Source organism: Pinus tabuliformis, chromosome Q, assembly GCF_031772625.1.
Source record: "Pinus tabuliformis cultivar Carrire ecotype Pingquan chromosome Q, CPIR1, whole genome shotgun sequence".
Lineage (NCBI taxonomy): Eukaryota > Viridiplantae > Streptophyta > Pinopsida > Pinales > Pinaceae > Pinus > Pinus tabuliformis.
Window position 1 is genome coordinate 696,328,378 of NC_142296.1, and position 26,208 is coordinate 696,354,585.

A 26,208-nucleotide genomic window follows, 5' to 3' on the forward strand; every position below is an offset into this window, starting at 1 on the left:
CATGGATGGAAGGGAGATGGTTCCTCTTCTCATGGGAGAAGGTATTATCTCTTGAGGTAGTTCCATCCTAATAGGGGAAAGGAGCCCAAACTGATCTCCTCAACTCCATCATGCCTAACCATTTACTAGACTTCTGTTACAAAGATTCTAGAGCTGGAAACTTCGGCTCCTTATTTAAAAAACTTTCCAAAAGAGGATCAACGTGACTGGAAAAAGGCTCAGTCGCTCCGTTCAGCACTAAGGACAATTATAATCCCTGCATATCAGTACGAGGAGGACACGGGTCATTAGCATCGGTCTTGTAAAGTGGGAGAAACAGAAGATTTTTGGGAAATGATGCAAAAGGGAATTGTTCTGCTCATGAAGAGCGACACAATGGGAGTTTCTTCATGAAGGGAAAGCATGTAGGGTTCAATGTAGAGGTCCTCCAGGATCATGGAACGGGGAGTACAAGGACAATGACAAAATGTTGTGTAACAGTACCATAGAGCTTGGAAAATGTGTGTGCAATCATGACGATCCAATAATTTTTTTGGTTTTAAGCAACCCCAAACTTAAAATTAGAGTGGATGATATGGTGGGGCCATCACAAAGAGAAGCCTAAAAAAAAACATGATTAAAAAAATCAACAATATGGGAGTCAAGGGGATGAATACTATGCTCAAGGAACTCAACCTAAGATGCTTCCCCATCAGCAGTGCTCATGATACTGACGACCCTCCCAAGGTTGAACTAGAAAATATATAACAATAAAAAGGAAGTGAAGCGATGCACACTAGAGGTTGTCCACAGACATCGTATGAAAAAACAAGTAATGACTAATGAGAGCGACCTAGATAGGAAAAAGAGCACTTAGTGAGTGTGGAGGCCTTCAACTTTTGAGGAATGGACTGGTCATAAAAAAATAGAAAAATGGAGATGTCTATGGAGTTTTTCCTCTTTTTCAGACCAACCATTCATGGGGTAGATCTCATGGATAGGGACATGGTGTAGTGTCAGATGGTGTTGGGGACCAGGGTATGAGGAAAGGGAAGCCTCTTGTTACTCCTCAAAATTCATTTGCATTTTTGGGCATTCATTCAAGCAATGCAGTGATTAGGATGTGCAACTTGGAGGTGGAGACCAAGCTAATATTTTTCAGAGGCTTTTAATTGCATCAAATATGGAAGGTAAACATGCTAAAATGTGTTCATGTAGGGATTTACATAGTTCCTTTGTTGGAGCATCCAAGCATGCGCTCTAAAACTCGTTCCTATCATGCTAGATAATTGTATCTATGGGTCTAAATGACCCTTGAAATGGGCCCAATATTAGGTTTGTATGGCCAACTTGTAATATTTAATGAGCTGAAGGTGAGTATTTTATGGGGTTGTACCATCAGTTGTGCATCATAGCATTAAGTCTGCCAATATATTATTAAACCATATTGTGAGAGCAAGCATGGTAGATTTTGGAATTTACAAAGAACAAACATTTTATGGTCGGAATTCAAGCCTCAAGGAAACATATGATGATAGTGACCCTAACTATCTATCAGCAAACACCATTTACTGCAAAACATGATAAATACAATTATAGAATCTTTCTAGTCAAACTGCTTATATGAAGAAATATTATTGCACTAGGTGCATAGAGAAAGCATATTGGGATGTGGAGTTGTTGATTAGAGCTCCCTTCTTAGGTTGTATGAACTTTTGAAAAAGGTTGTAATATCATACTTTCAATCTATCAAGGGATGGAAATCAGTTATCTCATCTCACAGCTGAGCAAGCACTGGCTGATTTTGCAACTTCAATGGTAGACCTAAAAAGGAATCTATTTGTTGAGGCTTGTCCATATGCGCTATTTGGTGGTTCTTATGTGGAATGTTAGTTTCCTGGACATGATTTAAATATCCACAAGTGCACTAGTTTCATCACCATTACAGTTTGAAGGCATTGTACCATTTGATATATTCCATGATCTTGTTTCCAAAGATTTCAAGCAGGAAAAGGAGAATTTTTTCAAAGCGATATAAGCATCCTGGAAGGAAATGGATACTTATGGTGAAAGAGATGAAGGGTTGTACAATGTTAGTAAGAATTTTCACATGAGCAACGATATAAACAATGCAAAAAAAATACAAATTTTGGCTAAGCTCAACATACAGTAACCTTGTTGTGATGGACTATCCATATCTAGCTAGCTTCTTTATGTTATTGTCTACTTATCCAATAAGAGAAGTCTAAAAAAGTGATTGATAGTTTAGCGTTATTGGTTGTTATAACTATACAAGAGAAGAATTGTAATGATGTCAATGTTGATCCTCGTGGAAAAAATGGGTGGAATTGGAAGGCTTGCATGGAGATTTCTATACCAATGTCTAGAATCTAGAGAGTAACATTTTCCCACAATTTACTTTCAAGTCTCACATCAAGTCCCTTAATACCATCTTTTACTATCCATGACAATGCAATAATAGATTCTGGAATCTGGATTAAGGAAAACATTTGACTCTATTATGTTTAGGCAATGTGATAGAGAGGCATCTTGGACCTTGAAAACAGATGTCAATGAAAATTTTCCATCAACAGAATATTTCCTACTGCGGTGAAGATGTGAATTAATAGTTAACAATCACCAATCTATATGTGAAAACAATTTCAAGGAAACTAGTGGCTACTACATTTTCAGATTTGCAAGGACATCTCCATTTCACATGGCAGATTAAATAAGGCATGATAAAATATATGAAGGTTCTATCTGAAGAATGACAAAAAAGGATCTAGACATAATCCAAAATATCATGCAAGTTTAAGGTCACCCTTGCTACTCAGGCCTAGCCAATATCCTAGATGTTGGTTTTCTCGCAGCAAGTACTTCATAATTTACATACTAGTATGATGTTGTGGTGAAGCTCCTAGTTTCTAACAAAAACAAAAGTAATAATTCGACATAACATACACTAGCAACATATAGCCTATCCATTGGCTTCATCAGATACCTCATGCCAAGAATTCAGATTATGCATACTAGACTAGTACTAGTTAGGTTCTAAATTTCAAGGAGAGAACAAATGTATTTTCTTTCAGTTTTCATTATGTTTCACAAAATGAATTTCAACAAATAACAAACATCAAGTAAGTACCTTGTTATGTAGTAGCTAATCAACTTAAAGCCCAAGCACCTTCACCTCGTATGGGGAATCAAGATTAAAAAGTACAATTTATTTTTTCTAAAAGGATACAACAATAGAGTTTTGAGAGCTTGAAATACTTCATCTCCTTCACATTACACCCTTAGGGTCGTGTCCAAGCAATTCACTATCATCTGAGATTAAATCTAACAAACTACTCTATAGGAGCTAGCCCTTAGAACAAAGATATCATAATTAATAGTTGCAAACAAAATATATAAAAAGGTAATACCTTCTCCACAAGGATACTTTAGAATTGTATGATTAAGGACCTTTGTTGGTGTTCTGACAAGTCCCTTGACCTTCAAATGTTTGTCTTTCGTACCATGCACAAGATCGACACAAACTGAAAGAGAAAATATTTTGAAACCATAAGTGTAAAACCTTCAAATATTATCTATTGGGTTAGGCTTATATGTTCCTCAAAAATAAAAATAAAAATAATCAATGTGTGAATGCATTACAAGTTCTATAAGCGCCGACATAGTAAAAGGTTTATAGTAAAAGTGCATACATTTTTCAAGATTCTTTACATTTTTAGAAGACAAAGTAATCCTGATTCAGTACAATTCTTCTTGGGGTTCCTCAAGTCCAACCTTCATGGGCTTAATCATACCCATTTCCATGATTTTGTATATACAAAAAATAATAAAATAGGAAAAAGAAATCAGAGTCAAAGAAAAAACAAAAGAGTGGAAACCATGCAAAATAAAAAATACTAAACATTAAACTCAAAAGGTTGTCTCTAATTTGTTGGGATGGGGTCCCCTGGGTTAGTTTGGGGTTAAGATAACCCAAATTTTGATACAATTTTGTAAATAATGTAAAGTCTCTGCGATTTGTGGATGCGAAGCACGTAGGTGAATAGGAGTCAAAGGGGCTTAACCCCTTGTTTTATGTAAAGTTTGAGTCAATTTTGAGATTCACCCATGGTCCACGGACCATGGCATTGTATGAAAAAGACTATAACTATGTGTGTCTTAGAGAGTCTAAGGGAGTGATACGAAGGAGAAGCGGGTAAGATAGGAGAATAAAGGCTCTACAACTGAGTGCGCGGAGGCCTAGGTAGAGTCTGCAGTTGAGTGCACAGACTTTTGAGTCTGTGATCCTGAATTGAAGATCAATAGAGACAGTTTTCCGAAGAATCCTTGCATATTTTTGTTTATCTCTATTAATTTTATATGTTGTCAATGAATGATGTGTTTTATGGAATATTGATTGAATGTTACACAGTTCTCTTGAATAAGTGTTAATTATGTACGCAATGCATGTCTAAGTACTTTCACGAAGACTCTGATGAATTCTCTTATGTTAACTAATAACTTAAGTAAATCTGCAAGAACACTAATTTAGGACTGCTCTCTGATGCGCGTAAGTAGGAAAATTAACTGTTAAAGGTCCACAAGGACTGATCGTAGACCTTCGCGGAGGTCTAAAGGTTGTTTTAACGGAGTTGCAACAACACGCCCTAAGAGGTTATCAATCTATGCGAGGGCAAATCTGAGGCGTTGGAAGACATCACACTAGTCTCTGGATGCAAAAACTTGGTTCTTGCATCCCCCCATATTGCTTCGGGTGAGACTATAGCCTGCGCTACGCGGGTTGTTTCCGAAAGGGCCAGTAGTGTAGGGTTTTGATAGTTGGCACAACGAACTCCGAACCTAGGTCAGGACCCCCTAAGCCAACATAATTCTCTAGGGAGGATCACTCTTTAGGTTTAAAATAAAACCCGTAATTCTATATTGTAGGTTTTATAAATGAAGCGTTAATCATTTCAATCTGACAAATTTTATCAAATCATCATGCAACACAGTTCTTCACTTCATAAAACTCATTAAAATTTGGCATAATTTAAAAAAAGTAGGCTTTTTTTAAACTCTAATTTTAATTTCAGCTTACTATGGCTAATGCTCTAGTAATAAAAGATCACAAATCTTCAACAATGTTCATATATTGGCAACCAAAATATCGAAGTGTAACAGAAATATAAAAAAGAGCATTAAACATACAATTATCTACCAAACAATGAATAACATCCATTCAATCACAACACGACCAACAACCATTACTCTGCAGTAGATAATTTCAATGAATTGAATAAAAATCAAAATAATTATAGAGATATGAAAAATGAACATAATTTCTAAAAAATGGTGAAATATAAGGTTCCATGTGCCAAATTATACTTCTTTTGATGGAATATAAGCTTAGAAGGGAAAAACGTACAAGATTTAAAGCACTACCATGAATAAAATATTACTTGATGACAATTTTTTTAACGATGAGATCATTTTTTCAGCCGCAAAAAAATTAATTGAACCTACATGCAACATAGACCTCCACCTTAAAACTCATTGAAATTTGGCACAAATTCAAAAATGCAGGTTTTTTTCTAAACCAGATATAAATTTTGACTTGCTATGGCTTAGACTATAGCAGGTATTTGTTAGATTCTCACATTTTAGTATGATCTGACTAGTAACTTAAGAAATCAAACGTAGGGTTCCAGCACCACATTGTAAGATCCAAACTTCCTCCAAGCACATAGTGTCATAAAATTCTCTTAGTCTTCATATTAGGCCACCACATAACACAACAAGACATGCTTGTGTTGATTTTTGAAGATTAAGTTTGTGGCCTTCTATGTAAAATAACTAAAAATTTAACTAAAATAGACATCTAACCTTTGATGGTGTATGTTTTTGTCGACTTTATTAATAAAATAGAGTTTCTTACAAAAAAAACAATTTTACTTGCCCAAGACACTATGTTATGCTCAGAAGCATTAATTGATCTATGACCTGAGAAAATCTCTAACAACAATACCCCAAATGCATAAACATCAATTTTCTCATCAACAATCCCATGCAAGAAATATTCAAGTGCTAAGTACCTTATTGAGAAGTTTACCTCAATGTATCACAACCCTTCAAAAAACAAGAAATCAAGGAAACTATGAATAACAAGAATAATTGCAAGATTTGAGGTAGAAGTAGAAGATTCAGAAGTACAAACCCAAAATTTCCCTCAATTGGAGTTATAGAATGATGAGTCCACTGTCTTAGAAGCCATTTTGTGAAACCAAAATTTGAAATTTGCAATAAGCCAAGACAATGATAACAACTAATCCCAAAAATTAGATATTCAAGTACTTATAATATCAACAACAAAATCATAAGACTATCATATCTACCAGATATATCATTCTTTGTAAAAAAATTAGCATATAGATTAATCATTTTTGGCTTACTAATATATTAAGAAGAGAGATATGTGCAAGTATCTTCTATTGCACTTTTCTCCAATCAAACTAAATTCACCATGGTTTTCAAATAAAATTATAGCAAAGGAATGAATATGTGTTCCATTTCATTGCAAATATACGTTTGAGTTTGGTTACTTGTGGTTCAAAATTCGATCCTAGCAAGACAATTGAAGACTTTATATCTATATGGATGATACATTGCTGGAAACATTTGTGTAGGTAATGCAACCCCTGTCTTGTCCAATAGCTACCTTATACCTAATAAACCATTCCAGCACTATGGTCTTGGTGCTTGTTTGTCAAAAATGAATATACTTTGGAATTTAGACATCTCACACATTACTTATCTACACAATATGGTAATCAAAGTGGAATTTCATAATTGACTTGAACATGTTGTAAAAATTGAAATCACTCCAAATCATGAAATATCATAAAAATGAAAAAAGAATGTTTGTCAACATAGGTTCTTGCATTTCTATGAACAAGACCTCAATTGGGATCTAATTGGCAAATAACTATTAATATAAGCTTTCTTTTAAAGTAAAATAATTTAAAGAAGTTGGTTTCTAGATGCTTCCTTTGGCTATCACTGACAACTATTCAACACCAAACTAGAAAGCCATGGCCACTCAGGTAAGGAAATTTATCCATCACCACATCCAACCAACTTTCATGTCCATGGCGATCCAAAAGGGGCTAACATTTACAAGGGGGCTTGAATCTTGGTGGTGGAATAGACCAACCTTTTTTACTAAGCAGACAAGCCCCCTTTGACATCAGTGTTTTTGAATTAAAATAGAATTTGAATTATATATATTCTTTAGTAGGTGAATGAAATTGATACAACTAACTGTACCTTGGAAAGATTGCAAATCCACATCCTAAAAACCACCTCAGGGAAAATTAGATAGTTACCATGAAGAATTGAATCCAATCTACCATGTGAATTGAAATGGAAGATGAGATGAAGAACATTATCAATGCAACACCCTATGAATGAGTTTGCGTTGGTACAACATTCATGCCCAATGATTCTCAATTCTATTACAAACTCTCTCTTTTCTTTTATCTGCTTTTGTAAGTCTCTTAACTGATCTACCCATTAGGTAGGACTCCCTTGTGCATCTCTGCATATCCACCTCTTTCTAACAAGTTATCTACAAACCCAAATACAGTAATAAGTTTCCTTCAAATTTTTTCCTAGGGTGTTCAACTAACAAAGCTTTATCATCTTTCCCAACAATGCTTTCTAATATCAGCCAAAGACTCTAACAAGCATATGTAAACTAATTTAAGACAATAAACCAGGATAAGAAAATCAATGTTGTTTGGAAAATTTCATGTTGATTATCTTCTAGAAACATATTCAAATTATAAATCATTTTGCAACAATTGGTATGAAGTAAAAAGTTGATAATAGTGGAGGAAAATGCATCACTAGTTTTGTTTGCTACCATTTGTTATGATTTCCTAAATGCTAGCCCATTAAGATCACATGGACGTGTCCTTTGTTAGGAATTTTGTTCCATAACAATATGAATACTACTGCTATTAGGCAAGTATGTCCTATTTTTGGCTCCAAACATGAACAAAAATAAACATAAGTTTTCAAATTTTCCTATTGAACAATTTCAACCAATATAATCAAGAAAGTGATGCTTTTAATCCAAACACTTCAACTAGTGTTGGGTAAAAGTTGAAACTCTCATATTGAACCAAAATAAAACTGGATATAAACTCACCAATTCAATAAATCCTTAGTTTACATGAAGGGGAAGCCAACCAAATTTTAAAAGCTTGTCCATTCAAAAAATCGGATGAATGTTATAGCCTCTAACATGTTTGGAAAAGGAAGCACATGTTGTATGACTTTTTCATGTGGAAATGCTTCAAGAATCATGCCCCAAGTGGTTGTACTACAAAGAGTGGATTGCTTTCATCTTAGGTGTCAGATATGAGGGATGGTTATTCTTCCAAAATTGCCTCATTCCTTTGAAACTCATGTTGAACCTTGGTGGATGGCTTGAGGTCATTTCTACCCCACTTCCACAATTGTACCATCCCTTGATGCTACTCCTTGATCATTCTTTCTTTGACCAAGATTTGGAGAACTTAAATTCTACATGGCCCCATGTGTTCCATTAGGGATGTCTTACTACATAGGAACTCCAACTACTTCTGGAATAATCATCTTATAACCACCTGGTCTCCTGTACTTTCTTTGTTTCACAGGTTTGGTTGCCTTTAAAGAGGTAGATTTATTTAAACCACCAAAACTAAACCATTGGTATTCTTGAAAACTTTTAATACCTTAATATCACAAGTCTTTGTTAGTATTTTCCCCCAATTGAGTTCCTAGAATTTGTATATGGCTTCCTAGACAAATTATCACACTGGGAACCTGTAATGGCCTTTTTGCTACCAGATTGCTTTGTTGCTATTGCTAAAAGAAACAATTGAGAAGGACTTTCAGCCAAGTTTGTTTGACAACCTCTCACATCTCCATATCAAGTCCTTTTAAATTCATCTAACTCAACATTCAAAATCTTGTTGCCCAATTCTTTGTTCTCAAAACGGAAAGTAGCCATGGTTCCTTCTATATATATATATATATATATATATATATATATATATATATATATATATATCCATTTGGGATCCTATTTCATAGAAATGAACACCTTAGAATACATAATAAAACATCAAATCCCTCAATTATATATTGCCAACATAGAAATAAAAAATATTTAACTCAATAACAAATATTTTCACCGAGAAAGATAAAAAACATTGAGGAAAAAAATGTTTCCCAACAAAAATAGGGTGTGGACTAGTTGTGGTCCACACAGTGATGCTACGGTCTTGACGTCCCATTGCTATTACATTATATGGTGACAAATCCTTTGAAACCAAATTCACTACACCATTAGCATGTCCCTTGATGTCAATTTGTTCATGGCCCAATCATTTGCCTATGCCTTTATAGGGAAAATAGAATCCATGAACAAAGACAATTCAAAGTGCCTATCTACATCAAATCTATTATGATGTGAACATGAATTGTTTTACTTTGAATGAGACTTTAATATGAATTATTATGTGAATATAATTTGATTTACAACATCGATACATTGCATATAGTAGTTTACTTTTGAGCTAATAATATGATGTGATTCGATGTCACATGATGATGTGAAGACAATTTGATTTACAATATTGATGCATTGCATATGCTAGTTTACTTTTGAACTTTAATATATTTACTAAATCATTTGTTCTATAATTATATACATAATGTAGGATGGGACTGCATTTATACCCTAAAATTCTCCAACCTCTATTTCTTATTCAGTTGTCTCACGTCTCTTATTTATGGTACTTTGTCATGATGAAATAAAATGTCCTTCACTTTGTTGCTAAATAGATTCCTATTCCCTATTCCCTTTCAACCTAAATAAAAGCAAATGATTTCATCCATCCAATCATAGAGAAACGTCGTGAAAAAGGCAATAGCACGTCTTTATCTTAATAATTGAACTGATCTTACAGCAGTAGTTGGTTCAGCAGATGATGTAAGCGTAGATATGCAATAGAATATATAGACAAATAAAACCTCCTGGGCAAGGTAAAATAAAAGCAGAGAGAGAAAAGAGCGAAGCCCTAACCAGTGAAACCCTGCTTTTCGTACCTCATTCTTGGCTTGGTACATCTAAGTTTGTACTAAAGCCTCTAGTTGGACCCGTAAATGAAGGTGGGTCTCCCCTGTGTGTCCGTGGCCCTGGTAAAGTGACTCATCATCCTCCTACTCCTCATCCAGCTCCAAATATATCGGTTGACTCTGGTATGGGGAAGGCTCATAATCCATCTCCTCCTTACGAAAAAGGATTAAGGCTATGAGAATATAGCAAGGCTCCCACGCTTAAGGAATTATTCCCTTGCTCCATTATTCAACCTAGTTTTGATTCTTTCACCAAGAATATTTTCATGTACTTTCAAATTTAAATCAAGCATATTCTAATCCATTTTCATGTGAATGAATGATGACCCAACAATTCATATGACACAATAAGAGGCAAAACTCATGAGCACTACAAAAGAAGAATCCCTAGGTAAGGAACTAGACACTTGTCATCTATGAGATATATTGAAACTTCCAACTTTTAATCTAGTGTTAGTACAATGCTTTGTAAAAGTTAGCAATCAAGGATTATATAATGAATGCAACCAAGTTCTCAAAGAATATTTGGCATGTTTTCCCAACCTCTTTCTCTAAGCATACAATACATTATAATCATCAAATGGTAGGTTATTTGCAAAATTAAGAGATTTTCTAACATTTCTGGTCAAAATGCTACAAGTATTCATCCTCTCTGACATGAATCCCAATGGGAGTCAAAGCACGTGCACCATTAAGTTTTGAAACTTACCAAAGCTATTCCAGGATCTTCTCTTGTAAGAGCACTTTCAGAATATTCGCCTCTTACAAGAGCACTTTCTATCTCTTGATCATCAAAATGGTTATGAGCTCAATCATGTGCATAAATAACATAAAGGTCAAAAAACCTTCGTTTATTCCTAGAATACTCCAAAACATATCATGGTTTTCATCAAGGTCATGCAGTTCTACCGTGACACAACCAACAAAAATTTGTATGACAGGTGACCCTGCTTGAGCTATAGTTGTTGCTTGAGGAAAGCTGCCCAACAATCATTGACATGGCATATCAGGCACAATATACATACATGAGAAAACATATGCATGCCAACGAAATAAAACCTTATCACCATGCAAATCCTTATGGGAGTTTCTTAAGCAAAGTACGGTTAGAAATTCCAACTAAATCTCGTAACCATAAAAGTTTTATAGGTATTTTCCAGTCCTGCGTCAAGTAAGCATAATTTTGTCATGTAAGCATAGTTAAGTATTTACTTAACTGCATGTAAGCATAAGTTTGTATTTTATTTTGTCATTAAAACAGATAGTATTCACTTACCTATGACACGCCTAAAATAAAGAATTTGAACAAAGAACGAAACAATAAAATGATGCACAAGAAGTTGTGAAAGAAGGTCATTAAAAAATTAAAATAAATTCTTTTATCATGAGACAATCTTGATGCTTCAATTCCCTGCAAGTCATAAATCAGTGATCAATTTTTTTAATCTTCCTTAAAATAATTTGCATTGTTCTCTGTTTGCTGAAAGAAGAAAATACCGAAAGAATCTAAATGGACGCGAATTTTGCTATAGAAAAATATTGGAAGGAAAAGCAAGCATATTTTCCAAGTTGTAGGAATTTTGAATAGTGTAGGTTCCTAAGTTACCTCCACCTCATATAATTTCAAAAGTTCATGGAACTTTTCAAAAAAATTAATAGCAAAATTTTAGGTTAAACTACAAAACCTATTACATCCTACATGAGAGTTTTTACGTTTGCATCTTCAAATACAAGTTTACAAAAAGCATTGCTCATGAAAGTTTGTAATAAATTTGTTTGGCAAATGTATGCATGAAATTACTGCTTAAAGCATTGGAAAGTTGTGTTTATGTTAGTATCCTAGAAGCAAACTGTTACAAAATTTTATTTCATATCCTTTGACTGTATATTTGTGGAGTTCTATTTTTTATTTACAACATAGAATGGCATTAAGTATCTCTAAAAACATTATTTCCATGGCTAAAAAAATCTTTTGTATCCCAACTGGTATTAACCATATAAAAGTGCAATCGGAGGCTTTATTTTAAACATGGATGCATTAGAATTGAATGGGAAGGATGACAATACAAGCTCCATGAAGTTTTGACATTCCCAACCCACTTAATACTTGCTATCTCGTGACATGGAGAAATTAATTTAAAAGGGGTATCTAGCTTTGATCACATATTGCTTTTCCATGGAAGAAAAACCAAAAGAACCACACCAACTAGGGATGTGGAAATTCTCTTGGAAAAATAATCATTTGTGTTCTAATATTTGCCAATAAGTCTAATAAATGCCTAAATCATGGAAGACATACTTGAATTAGAGCCAAAATCAGGACCCGTCAATATCAATCCATGTCGTTATTTAAAGAATGATGGGATGGAAATGGGGGCTAGTTCACAACTACTGGAGTAACTAATCCCACATAGTAATGTGACCCCTATTATTATGGTAGAAAAGACAAATGGTCCATTCAAACTGGATAATGATTTACGTTTCTTGGCATCACAACATAAAAGAAAAAATATTTATAATTGATGACACTATGGAAAGTTACATTGAACCAAATGTTATACAACACTACAACTACAATAAAGGTATTATTAAACAAGAATCTAAATCAAACATATAACCAAATAACATTTAAAACTTATAAAGTTATTACAAGTTCGAAGTCATGTTATTTGGCCTTACAAACACTTGCAGTCTACAACATTTCAAAGAGATACTGAAGAGCTATTTCATTTATTCCTGTGCAAAATTTTTCTGGTATTTTTGACAGAATTTTGATTTACAATAAAAAAAAATTGAAATAAAAAATAGAAACTGTCATAAAATCCTAAAAGATAAAAAGTTATACACTAATAAATCCAACTATATTTTAGAGTAGAAAGACATTGAGGGTGTTTCTTATTAAAAAAATAAGTAAATAAAACAAAACAAAAGTCAATATAATAATAAAATGGCCAAGATTCAAGACTCAAGTAGGATAGGCAAGCACAAATCAAACATTAGCCTTGGTTAACTGCTAAAGAAAGAGATGATATTTTTGTTAAACCCTTGAAAGGTTGCATATTGGAGGAAAACTAAACCTCCACTCAACCTCAACCTCAACTGATAGTTAATTTAATTTTTTGTGAATAAAGGTGAAACCACAGGCCAACAAGTGGAAGGTTCAACCACTTTATTGAAAATACCACCTACATCAACCCAACAACTACAACAGAATCAAAACCATACAAGGGAGAAGGACAAGTATGGTCAAGCCATAGACCCCTTCCAAAATTTTACTACTTCCTTAGAAATCTACCTAAAATTATTCAAAAATTTATTGTTTAACTATTAAATCTAAGCAAGATGTAGAATTGCCACAATCCAAACCTCTTAAACTATGCCAGGTAACACTCACAAAATCCTATTCCTTCCTCATCTGCCCCTTCCCTACACTTCAATGCTTTTTCTCCCTTGGTTGTTTCCAAATCCTAATAGACTCAATATCAGTTAATTGAAAGAAATATCTCAGAGACCCAAAAAATCCCCCCTAGACTGCCTCGTTTCAGTCCTCTCATGGTATCTACTTGCTCGGATAGTTGCTAGCCTTCCACAAAAGTGAGTAGAAGTTTGTAATATCTCCACATAATCCAAGCCTCCATATCAAGTAATACTGCATGCCCATACTATGTACTTTATCTATCTTTGTGAAGAATGGCTTGGTTCAAATATCGTCCCTTCGATTGTAAAAGCCTAGGCTTGAGGAATTCCATTTAATCTCTAAATCCTTTATGCTACTTTGCATATTACATATCTACTTGCAGCAACTACGTTGGCACCATAATGTGAATCGGATTTTTGGAATGAAAAAAATTAATCTATTTCAATTCCAGCAAATGCATTGGCCCCATTGTGTGAATAAAATTTTTAGAATGGAAAAAATTGGAAGGATGGTTTACATTACAAAACTCCATAAATATACAAATGCTAACCAGAGATGTAAATCTTATTATTAAAAATGGGGAAAAAAAAGGAAATTATTTTAGAGATAAACATGAAGAATGCATAAAAGTTACCATCTCAAGATTGGACTTTATACACATTAAGCAAGATCAATAAATTTAATTGAACAAATAAAAAAGTGGAGAAAAGTTTCAAAGTAGAGTGTTTAGATCGCTTTTTGTTATAACCCTCACTCATGAATGATGAGGGGGAACTATCTTCTTATATCATCCCCTCTACCCTCTTGAATCACAAACTCATTGGCCTAATCTTAAAGCTAAATCAAAATCCAAGACCCCTCCCCTTCAGATGTAATTCCTTATAGTTCTCAACTTTATCATATTTGAAAAGTAGTTGGCTCACTCTTTTTTGTTTAGGAGCAAACATTGAAATTTATCAACTTTACCTTAAAAGAGCTATGCTAAGCAAATTTTTGTGCCTTTAATAATAGAGAAAGGGAAAAACATAGTGGAAATATATGGATAGAATGAAAAATAAAAAGTACCCCTCTTCAAGGCAATACAAGGGAACCATGTTTTCCTCACAACTTGTTTTCGTTGCCACAAAACCCTCCAAAATTTTGGCCTACACCCAAATTTCAGAGCTTACCATGATCTTGCATACTTTCTTCGCAAACATTGAGACTCGTTGCATGTGTTTTCTCTAAGTGTTTTTCTCCCATTTGCAAGAAAATCAAAGTGTCGTCTTTTTTCGTGTCAAGTGTTGCACGATGTATATAAGCTTGTTTTGGTGGTTTCAAGAGGTTACCATTGTGTAAATGAGTTTCTCTTATTATGTAAACATCTGTTGCAGTCATTTCCAAAGTTTTAAGCATTGTCGCATAAGTGTCGTTACGATCGTCGCAAAGTGTATCTTTGGTTTCGCACTTGTCATTGTAAAGTTGTCACACTGGAGGGAGTTTGTTGTTCATGTGTTCTGGATTATCTATGTTGTGTTGTCAAGTGTTCTAAGTGTGTGATCACAATTAATTCTTATCACTGCTCATATAAGCTTCATTGATCCCACACATAGCCAAATTCTGTAAAACTTATGACCAAGCAACTTAGCCTCATCCGACCCTTTACTATGCATTACGCAGTCCCAACCCTCAAGATGCAACTTTGACTCTTGACACTACACAATGCGTAGTTCTTGTCTTTCAAAACAGCACATTGCATAGTCTAAGTGCCCAAGCTCAGACCTTGACATCCAAAACTACACAATCAAGCCCTCCAACCAAGGCTGAACTGCGCATTGTGTAGTCTTCATCCTCAATCCCAACCCTTGAGCTCCTGAGTTGCACAATTGCATAGTCACCTAGTCTCCTCTGCCTTCCAGAACTACACAGTAGGTTGAATCAATGCTCAACCCCTCAGCCTAGCTCACTAAACTCCCCAACTGTGCAATATTTTTACTAAGTCTAGCCTGAACTGTGCATTACACAATCTCAAGGTTTAAGCTTCACCCCTGACTACCTGAGTTGTGCAATTACATAGTCACTGAGCCTCTCCCTCAGCCTGCCACTTAGTCTTGGCTTAATCAATGGATCTACATGTAGCATCTTAGACTAGGGGTTTATCAAACTGATGTCATCTTGTCATTAGTGAATCACAGATATTGGTGCTCTACCATACCATATCAAGATGATGAAGAAGGAGATGGATAAGGGGAACATGCAAGAAGGCACCTTTGTAGCTAAATATGCAGGCGGATCAATCAGAAGAAAGCAAAGGGACACCAATTTGCGACTGTTGCTCAAGATCTAATATCACTAAAGTCTCCTCATCTCTAAGCCATATGGAGGTGAACAAAATAACATTCTCAAGAAGACACATAGCAAGAAGTAGCAACAATGAATTTACATTGTCATGTCAACATGTAGTCCATGTCATATATAGTAAATATGAGTTGCACATATATTAAAAATACCAAATATGCCCAATACAAGATAAAATATATAGAATATTCATATCTTTATTAGTAAAACCCTTGAAGTAGGGTAACACCATACAAATACTCCTTAAGGAAGAAGAACACTCCACAATCCATATGCTTGTCAATACAATAATCCTTGACATCTCTCAATGGGGAGTCTCTAGCCTCTATATAGGCTTCATACATACAATACCATGGGTCTCTCAATATTATACATCTAATACAATGGGCTTATCACACTATTCCTAACTATTTATGGTCACTTACATGATGTGGGTTCACCATTTTATTTATTAACTATGGCCCATTGTTATAGACATATTTGGGCACTGCAACCCCAAACTCATATGTCCTTAAACTAAGGGCTCCTTAAGTCCCTAAAAGTGTTGTTTCACACCCTAAAGGATCATGGTCAATTGATTACATTATTTCCCAAAAGTTCCACCTGAAAAACTACTCAAAACTAGACCATATAGACTGCTCCATGGGCAAGGTGCGATGCATACTGACTGCCTAACTGGCCAGGTGTGATGCATACTCAAATGGCCTTCTGTGGGGTGCGATGAGCGAGAATAGACAAATGGCAGAGACAGTTTGCAAGGTGGATGATCATGGAATCTTCCAGAAACTTCTCCTGTGACACTTGCCTCTCTGAATTCGCCTAGGGATGAGTAAGAGATCATGAAATCTCCAATTGGAACCAAGAACTATCAGTGGAATGACACTAATCAAAAACCCAGAGTTGACTCACACCCTTGCAAGACATCTATAAATGGATCCCTCATCTGAGAGATCTAGAGGCTGGAATTTTATATTTTGTAAGGAAGTGTTGTTGGTTTGGTGAGAAGAGACATTGCATTGTTGGGTGATTGTTTGTTCATGAGGTGAAGAGGGCTTCTACAACTGGGAGGATGATGCTGGATCAAACAATTGGGTTGTAATCCTCTCTTACATTACTATTAATAAAGTTATTTGAGTTTTCCTCCATATAAACTTGTACTTGTGAATCTTGTTTATGAATGCAATTGTATGGTTGATGTGTTTCTGATTCCGCATTGTTTATGATGTTTTAGATAGAGATGTTTTGATAGTTTGTTGTTACTTTGACTCTACAGGTACTCTTTGAAGTAGGACAAGTAAGAGAGGAGTGGCAAATTCTATCAAGGAAAGGAGAAATCAAGCTAGGATCAAAGCAGAAGATCCAAGTTGGTCCTCTTTTCTTCTTTTCCATCTATCACACTTAAAGGAACTCTTGAAGAGCTCTCATTGTTTGTTTCAAGATAGCTACCCGTCCTAGTGGGACTAGCAGTTCGAATCAACACTAGTTTTCCCTGAAACAAAATGGCGACTCCAATGGGGAACGAATAGTTTGTTTTGTTTGTTTATTGTTTGCTTTATAAACTACAGAGGGAGCTTGAAGTTAGCCAGCTAGCCTTCGAAATGCCTTTTCTATGCAATTGAGAAGTAGATAAACGTTGCTTCAGTCAATCTCCAGGTTGGTTTATGAACTGAACATCTGACTTACAATGCATCTTAAGTGCCCTTGTAGTAGCTCAGAACCTCATCAGATCTTACCCTTATGCTTTGTTATTACTGTCCATCATTACTCAGCCTAAATCACTGAACTTCGCTGCAAGTTTTGAGCAAAAACCAAGCTCAATTTCGCTCCCTGGCCCATCGCACTGTCTGTAACAGTGAAACTTGGATGCATCGCACCTACCATGTGTTGTAGGTGAGATGCATCCCTGTTTCCCTGTGTTGCAGGTGCGATGATTGAGTGACGCTGTTTTCTTCTCTGAAATTTGGTTTTTCCTCCTTGTTTTCATCTTTATTCAGTAGTTTTGATGTTCATGATCAGTACCTTCTTGCTGAAACCATCTTCCTTCACATTATTTCAGCCTCCATCAATTAGGAATTTTAAATGTTTATGTGTATTTGTCACTCATTTACAGTCTTCCTTTGTCGAAAGTAGCTTAATCGAACTGTCATTTTTTATGCAAGTGTCGTAATTGTCATTTTAAATCAAAAGAAGAGTGTCGTAAAGTCTTCCTCTTCTAGATAGTTGATTGTACTTTTGTCATTGTACTTGATTTTGAAATTATCAGTAATTCAAGTGTCGAAAACAGTTTTAAATTCAAAATCGAAAAGTGTCATCTTAGTCTTCCTTTCGTTTTGAAAAAAAAAATTGTTAGTACTGTCGCTTTGAAAGAAAATAGTTCAGATCTGTACTTAGCTTTCTTTTTGTCATGCACACATTAAGAAAGCGGAAAAAAAATACATGCACGTGCATCTACATTTTGACTGCTTGTGAAATTTGATTTAGGAAAAGTGCATTTAGTGTGTGCTCTATGCTCTCTGTTGAAAGAAAATCATAATCTTCTTTCCTTTGTAGCTAGGATTTTCATTGCTAAAAGAACATAAATGTCTATTTATCATTTTAGATTGCATATTTAGGAATTTCACATCTACATCATGCGGTGAACCTTGAAAGACAAACTTCTAAACAAGATCAACTCTAAAATAAACCTCAATGAACATAAAAACGCTTTGGAATCTAACACAACACCTCTAGAAGTCTAGGCTAGAGACATGTTCCGGCGTCGTAAAACCTAGTAACTATCATTTTCATTGAAGGTTGGGTGATTCCTCCTCCTTGATACAACAAGTGCCAGTACGGACTTGTGCTCCCTGTATCGTCGAGTATATATTGGGAGACCACAATAGACTGATAACCTTTATCCTTAGGAAGTCGTGTCTGCCGCCCTATCGATCGTAATGCACTGAACACAGCATTCGAGAAGATTGACTGTCGTACATAAGTCCTTGGTAATTTCTCTATCATTTATCACCAAGGTGTATTTTTCAATTTTACGATCAATTTGGTAAACCCTCTATCTAGACTTCCAGAGCAGTCACTTTCGTTCCTTTTCGACTCCTTAAAATAAAAGGTCCATCTGAGCACTTGTCACTTCAGGCTCATTAAAAATAGAAGGCAACTAGAGTCACCTTTAGCTTTTTCTCGACTCTTAAAAAATGAACAAGCAAGTTGCGTCAAAGTGTCTTTAAAATTTATTTTAAACAGAATGACATCCTTGTTCCTACGTTGATCTGAGGTTGAGATAATGGAATCTACCAATCAAGGAATCCCTCATGGAGGGAATCCTAGTCCTTTCTCCTCTTGGGGAGATATTGGTTCTCCATATATGGCTACATTGTCCCTTCCGAGAATCACAATCGGCCTGTTGGTATGGATTTTCTCGACCTCTGTCATTCAAAACACCATAATTCCTCTACAATCTAAACAGCAACCAGATGATACTGAAGTTACCCCTTCGCCTTCTACTTCATTTTTTTCTCCTTCCCCTTCTTCCTCTTCACTTGGTGAAACTAGTGACACTAAAAACCAAGTAACTGAGAAGAAAAGAAAGGGAAGGAGAAGAAGAAGAAGCTAGCTAAACAAGGGAACACCAATGCATCATCTAGCGAAAATCCACACACTAAAGTTTCCAAACCAAAAACTCCATGTGTAATTTGCAAGGAGAGACATTACCATCGATATTGCCCTTGCATCCCGCTGATCTTGAGAGAATGGTCTCCCCGTTTGCACCATTCAGTGTCATCAACCCCTGACAGTCAGGTTGATAGCGCACCATCAACTAGTGAAAACAAAGTCAATTGACAGAAAGGAAAAGTTAGATTTCCATGTAGGTTATGTGAGGGTGATCATACTCTTCACCGTTGTCCTTTTCTGGATGAAGCCAAAAGCATTTTGGATAACCGTCCTGCTTCACCGCAACAGCTTCCACCCGGATACAAGAAACTCTTGCCAAGTCCTTCGCTAGTTGAAAACCCAATTGACATAATTCAATTGTCGATCGAATCACCTATCATTGAAAGTGAACCTTCTAAGTCCATATCGGATCAAAGTCAACTGGTCGAGATGGCAGTCAACCCAGTCTTGCCTTCAGAAAATCCACCTTCAAATGATATAGTTTCCAAAGAGGATGAGAACGACATTGTTCAAATTCTTTTTGTCGATATAGAGTCTAATGAACTTGGGGGCAATCCGCCCATTCCTTCACAACAAGAAGAGACCCCCCCAGTTCATGAAACTTATCCGGACATTTATCTGGTACCTCCTCTGAGCAGTCTAGTCATTTTCTTTGATTGGAATCAACTAGCGAAACCTCGCCTTCCATCTAATGTACCATTCTGAATCATAGTACAAGTTTACAAAATGATCATGTCTGGCACAATCATAGATGAAGGGGCTTCGGTGAGTATCCTTTCCTCAACTGCTTGGAAAGCGCTTGGTTCACCATCGCTTTTTCCTGAAAAACAAAATTTGTTGGGCTTCAACAAAGGAACCAGTCGACCATTAGGGATCCTTCCAAAGTTACCAATAACTTTGAGAAAGAAAACCGTTTATTTGAACGTGATGGTAGTCCAAGGTCCACTAGATTACAATCTACTCCTTGGACGTGATTATATATATAGCATGGAAGCCATTTTTTCCACATTCTTTCAAGTGATGTGTTTTCCACATGAAGGCAGACTGGTGCAACTTGTCGGCTAACTTTCATTTCCTAGTTCAAACACAGCTATAAATCAGCCATCATCCCTAAATGGTCTCTTCGCATCAACAATGTCTCTTGCATCTTCATCCCATCCACCTAATTACCGCGAGTAGTTTGGTGAGTGTGATGAAGATTAGGGGGCATGCACCCTAGTCTGCTTCGGTAGGAGAACCCAGAGGAAAAGAGAGATTTTCTTGAAAGGTCATAATACTTGGACCGAATAACATTCCCATATAGGTTATGTGATCAGTTTGACATGATTATTTCCTTTGTACGATAGTGAATGGAAGCTCAAAGCATTCACCTTCGTACATTATGTGATTGGAAGCTCACAGCAATCACCTTTGTCTATTTCGATGGACATCGCAAAGGAAGATTTTTTGTCTCCCAACGGAAACGATCTTGCCTAACCGCAAGGACTTCCATTTGATAACCTGGAAACTCTCCTTTACTGAAAGACTTGGGGGCATGCAAACCTTTGCATGCAAGTGAAAAGCGACCTTTGATTTTCTTAGTTTGTAGGTTCTTAACCCTTTAACCTCGTAGCCCGGTCGTTTCTAGCTTACATAAAAAGGTCATGAGCACATGTTATAGTAGTGATCAAGCTCATTAAAAAATAAATCTACCAAGAGACATTATCAAAAGACTGGTAAGAGCAATGTTCCTGCAAGGTTCAAGCTCGTTAAAAAATCAACCTACACTGACCACATGCTGGCACAAGGTTCAAGCTCATTAAAAAATAAACCCGCCATTGGTAAATAACCTTTGTGATCGCTTTGCTATCTGCCCTTTTTGAACTTTGGTTGTGTTCCTTCCATCACCTCCATTTCATTTGGTCGACCATGTGCTTCCACTTTATTGTTTACCCTTTTGAGGAACATCTGCGATGAGTGATTCTAATTGCCACCCTCTTCACACTGCCATGTTTTGAGAAGTTCCAAACTTACCTGGAACTAGCTGCTACCCAGAAATACCACTTGTTCCTCAAAAACGAGTCTCTTTTAAACTCTTTTTAGACTCGTTAAACATAAAAAGATTGTCGAGCTATTGGCCTTTCCAGCTCGTTAAAGTAAATGGGATGCCATCCCTCTCATATATTTTAATCTTTTTGGACCCGAGGGATTATTAAACAAAAAGATCGAGTGCTTGTCTTTGTCGGCTTGCTAAAACTATAAAAAAGTCATCCCTTTCATATTATTTTACACTTTTTCAGACTTAAGGGATTATGCCATGAAAAGGGATAGTTGGAGTCTCCTTTTCATCCATTTTCAAACTCTCTAAACATGAAAAGGACCGAGTTTTCTTTGTCGTTAAACTCGTTAAAACAATAGCAACAAACTTGTCCATCTAGACAAGGACGAGTTTCACTCATGCTAGGCTCGCTAAACACAAAGCGACAGGTTTGCCCGAAGGGAAAATTATAGACCAAGCATACATTATCCTCCTCAAGCTTGTCAAAAATAAAGAGGCACTAGTCAGTAATGACTAGGGAAAAATGGGAAGAAAACTTGAAGAACTCTATTGGTAGCAAGTCGCTCTTGAACATAACACTTTCACTCCATCATCGTGATTGAGATGGGTTGGGTTTTTCCGTTCACCATCACCATTGGTCCGCCGTGCCATCCATGGGGTTAACTCTACCAGTCCATATCAGTGTCGCCAATATGTTCAAGAGAAGTCATTTAGAGAATTCACCATCCAACAAATGCCTCATCCACTGCACTACATCCACACTACATTTTTCATGGCCGCCATTCCTGAACCTTATATCGTCAGATCGTTTTCACCTTCACAAAAATCATTTGCTCCATTTCGCGTCGTAGATGTGTGATACATCAAGGCCCTCCTACAACAGGTCACTTCTTGTCAACATCAGCTCATTATCCAAGAAGTTGACTTAGAAACAACCCTTTCAGTACTTTGAAGCTTGCATGCCTCAATGGCAAGTTTCTCACTTCTGGCGACAGGTTTACATCAATGACCTTCGACCGAAAGACTTTGCATGGTGTTCGACATCGGCTCATATATTCACACCACGTGAATTGTACTATAGTACCTTGAGGATCATCATCATTATCGGTGACTCCTCTCACGTCTGTTAACAGCTTACATCATTGGCTGGTAATCAGGCGATGTCTTTCCATGTTTGACTTCAGAACATCTTTTCACATGGATCGACTTGTACATCGGGCGAAGATTGGACGAGTTTTGAAGACCCCGGATCTAGTTTCATCCATCCAGGCTGCGATATATTCAGGAAAATAAAGACATCAATTGTACACAGAAGCTACACAGATAGTCATCTAAGCCAGGGAAGATGACTCTTCATGCGAAGAATCACCAGTCTGCAACAACAGACGATTGTTTGTCCTATGTACATGAAAATGAATTTATAAAGCTGAGCATGGGAATGCCCGCCTTAGCTAGATCATGAAAATAATATGATGATGATGTATTGTATTGTATCTTATACAGGTCACCTTCCAGTACGAATACCTCAGATCCTCATGAATAAAGCATTTCACCCAACATCAGAAGATTTACAACCTCATGCTTTAGGGGGCAGCTGTTATAGACATATTTGGGCACTGCAACCCCAAACTCATATGTCCATAAACTAAGGGATCCTTAAGTCCCTAAAAGTGTTGTTTCACACCCTAAAGGATCATGGTCAACTAATTACATCATTTCCCAGAAGTTCCACCTGAAAAACTACTCAAACCTGGACCATACAGACTGCTCCATGGCAAGGTGTGATGCATATTAACTGCCTAACTGGCCAGGTGCGATGCATACTCAAATGGCCTTCTGTGGGGTGCGATGAGCGAGAATAGACAAATGGCAGAGATAGTTTGCGAGGTGGATGATCATGGAATCTTCCAGAAACTTCTCATGTGACACTTGCGTCTCTGAATCCACCTAGGGATGAGTAAGAGATCATGAAATCTCCAAGTGGAATCAAGAACTATCAATGGAATGACACTAATCAAGAACCCAAAGCTGACTCACACCCTTGCAAGACATCTATAAATGGATCCCCCATATGAGAGATCTAGAGGCTGGAATTTTGTATTTTGTAAGGAAGTGATGTTGGTTTGGTGGGAAGAGACATTGCATTGTTGGGTGATTTGTTTGTTCATGAGGCGAAGAGGGCTTCTACAACTGGGAGGATGATGCTAGATCAGAAAGATGGGTTGTAATCCTCTCTTACATTACTATTAATAAAGTTCTTTGATTTTTCCTCCATATAATCTTGTATTTGTGAATCTTGTTTATGAATGCAATTGTATGGTCGATGTGTTTCTAATTCCGCATTGTTTATGATGTTTTAGATAGAGATGCTTTGATAGTTTGATGTTACTTTGACTCTACAGGTACTCTTTGAAGCGGTACAAGTAAGAGAGGAGTGGAAAATTCTATCAAGGAAAGGAGAAATCAAGCTAGGATCAAAGCGGAAGATCCAAGTTGGTCCTCTTTTCTTCTCTTCCATCTATCACACTTAAAGGAACTCTTGAAGAGCTCTCATTTTTTGTTTCTAAGATAGCTACCCGTCTTAGTGGGACTAGCAGTTCAAATCGACACTAGTTTTCCCTGAAACACGCATCACATTATTACATTATTCCCTTGGGTACCTCCCTCTATACCCCATATTATCCCCCCTAGGTATACTATATCATCAGTGTCATGTCATGAGTCACTATGTGCCACATCACTTTTGTGGATAATGTAAATTTTTGTTCAAAATGTATTGTAAAGTGGAAGTCCAAAGGACATGTACAGAGGATGAAGAGTCATGTAAAGTCGAAAAGTCATAGGAAGTCAAAAAACCATGAGGGCAATCAAAGAGTCACAAGGGAGGTGAAGCATCACCCCATTGGTTATATATACACCCTCATTGTATGACAAAAGGACTTTTTCAACTTGGCTCCTCTTGCAAGGCATTAGAGAGACAAGCTCTTTCTTTTGAGCAAGTGGTGGCTCCAATGCTCCACTATTGAAGCTAGTGGTGTTTGATGTATACATGTGTCTTGGGAATTTTACTTAATATATGAAGCCTGATGGCCAACACGTTCTTCATGCATGGATTATGAATATTTGTAAGACTGTTTTATGAATGTTTATGATTCATGTTTGCTTTCACCTATACTAAATTAGTATTTCTATTATTTTAGTGCTTATCATATTGATAATGTGTTGTATTGGTCACAATGACCATCGCATCTTTGTGGACTATTATGCTCGATGTTAAATGGATCCTTTATGTTCATGTGTGTCTCTGCTAGGGTGGTACTATTACCTCTCTCTCAAAGGGTCACTTTCTCCTTCCCTCCGCAGTAGAAGAACCTTACCACACCTACAACCAAACACTCACCAGGCACACTTACTAGCTTTTTGAAGGCACTAATGCATTCCTCTCTCTTGCTGATAGTTAGAGCCAAGGAAAATATTTAAGAAAATGGTAATTGAGTTGTATTCTAGATGGGGCTCCTATCCTAAATGGTGTGAGGCCTAATTGGGATCACATATCAGGGATACTCCTTGAATGTTGGAAGGTCTAAAACTATCAACATTTTTTGCACTAAAAGGAGGGCAACTAGACTTTTATGGCTAATAATCTCACCCACCCTAATCCTACTTCTTTCGGTCAAGGCAGTATTATTCCTAGCACCTCCCCTAATCATATTCCTAAAGTTGGTGGATCTTCTTAGCTTGAGATTATATAAACTTGTGAAATTTCTTACAACCGGATCTGGGCCATCCGTCCTATAACCTGTAAGTTCGCAAGAGCTATTGGGTTGATTCTGGAGTACAAAATATTCCTTATTTTCGAAGAAGAACCCAACCAATCCTACCGAGGTAATAGTTTCTACATTTGAATATTTTCTTCTCGCCACCCTTGAAGAGTTAGCGGAGTCTGTAGAAAGAGAAACCAGAACAAACTCCATCTTATAATGGTGGTGATGGAGATAACATTGTAGTCTCAAACAATACTTTATGCCGGTTAGGCGAGGATGAAGAAGAAGAAGATCCATCAGATTCTAATGAAGAGGAGGAAAACAAAGACGAAGATATGGCAGACCAAGATCTAGACTAGATGTCTTAGGGCCCACTTGCATTGCTAGATGTTCTACAGAAGCTACCAAGGAACCCAGAAAAGTTGTTAACAAAGTATGACCTTAACGAAGCAGTGAAAACGGAGGACCATTTGGACAACTTCTACCTACATATGAAAATGCTATAGGTACATTATGAGGAGGTTGCATGTAGAATTTTTATGTGTACCTTAGATGGCAGAGTAGTTGTATGGTACCACAGTCTTCCTTTGAACTCTATCCAGAATTGGAAGGGGTTTAAAAAAAAATTCTTGAAAAGTTTGTTGATGACAAAATCCCCGCCATGTTGTTAAGAGAGTTGGACAATCTTAATATGGAGCACAAAGAGAAAGTAAAAGATTTCAATTACAGTTTTAACCACATATTGAATAAATTCCCTGCAGATACGAAACCTCGTGAGTCCATCACTATTGATTACTACACATCTGCCTTACCAACAAGCA

At 36.5% G+C, this 26,208-nt stretch overlaps 1 pseudogene; it reads right to left on the reverse strand.

Annotated features, from left to right (window-relative positions):
• LOC149221451 (receptor-like cytosolic serine/threonine-protein kinase RBK2) overlaps nt 1-25,597 on the reverse strand; it is a 94,912-nt pseudogene extending 69,315 nt beyond the window's left edge.
• Nucleotides 25,598-26,208: the final 611 nt, after the last annotated feature.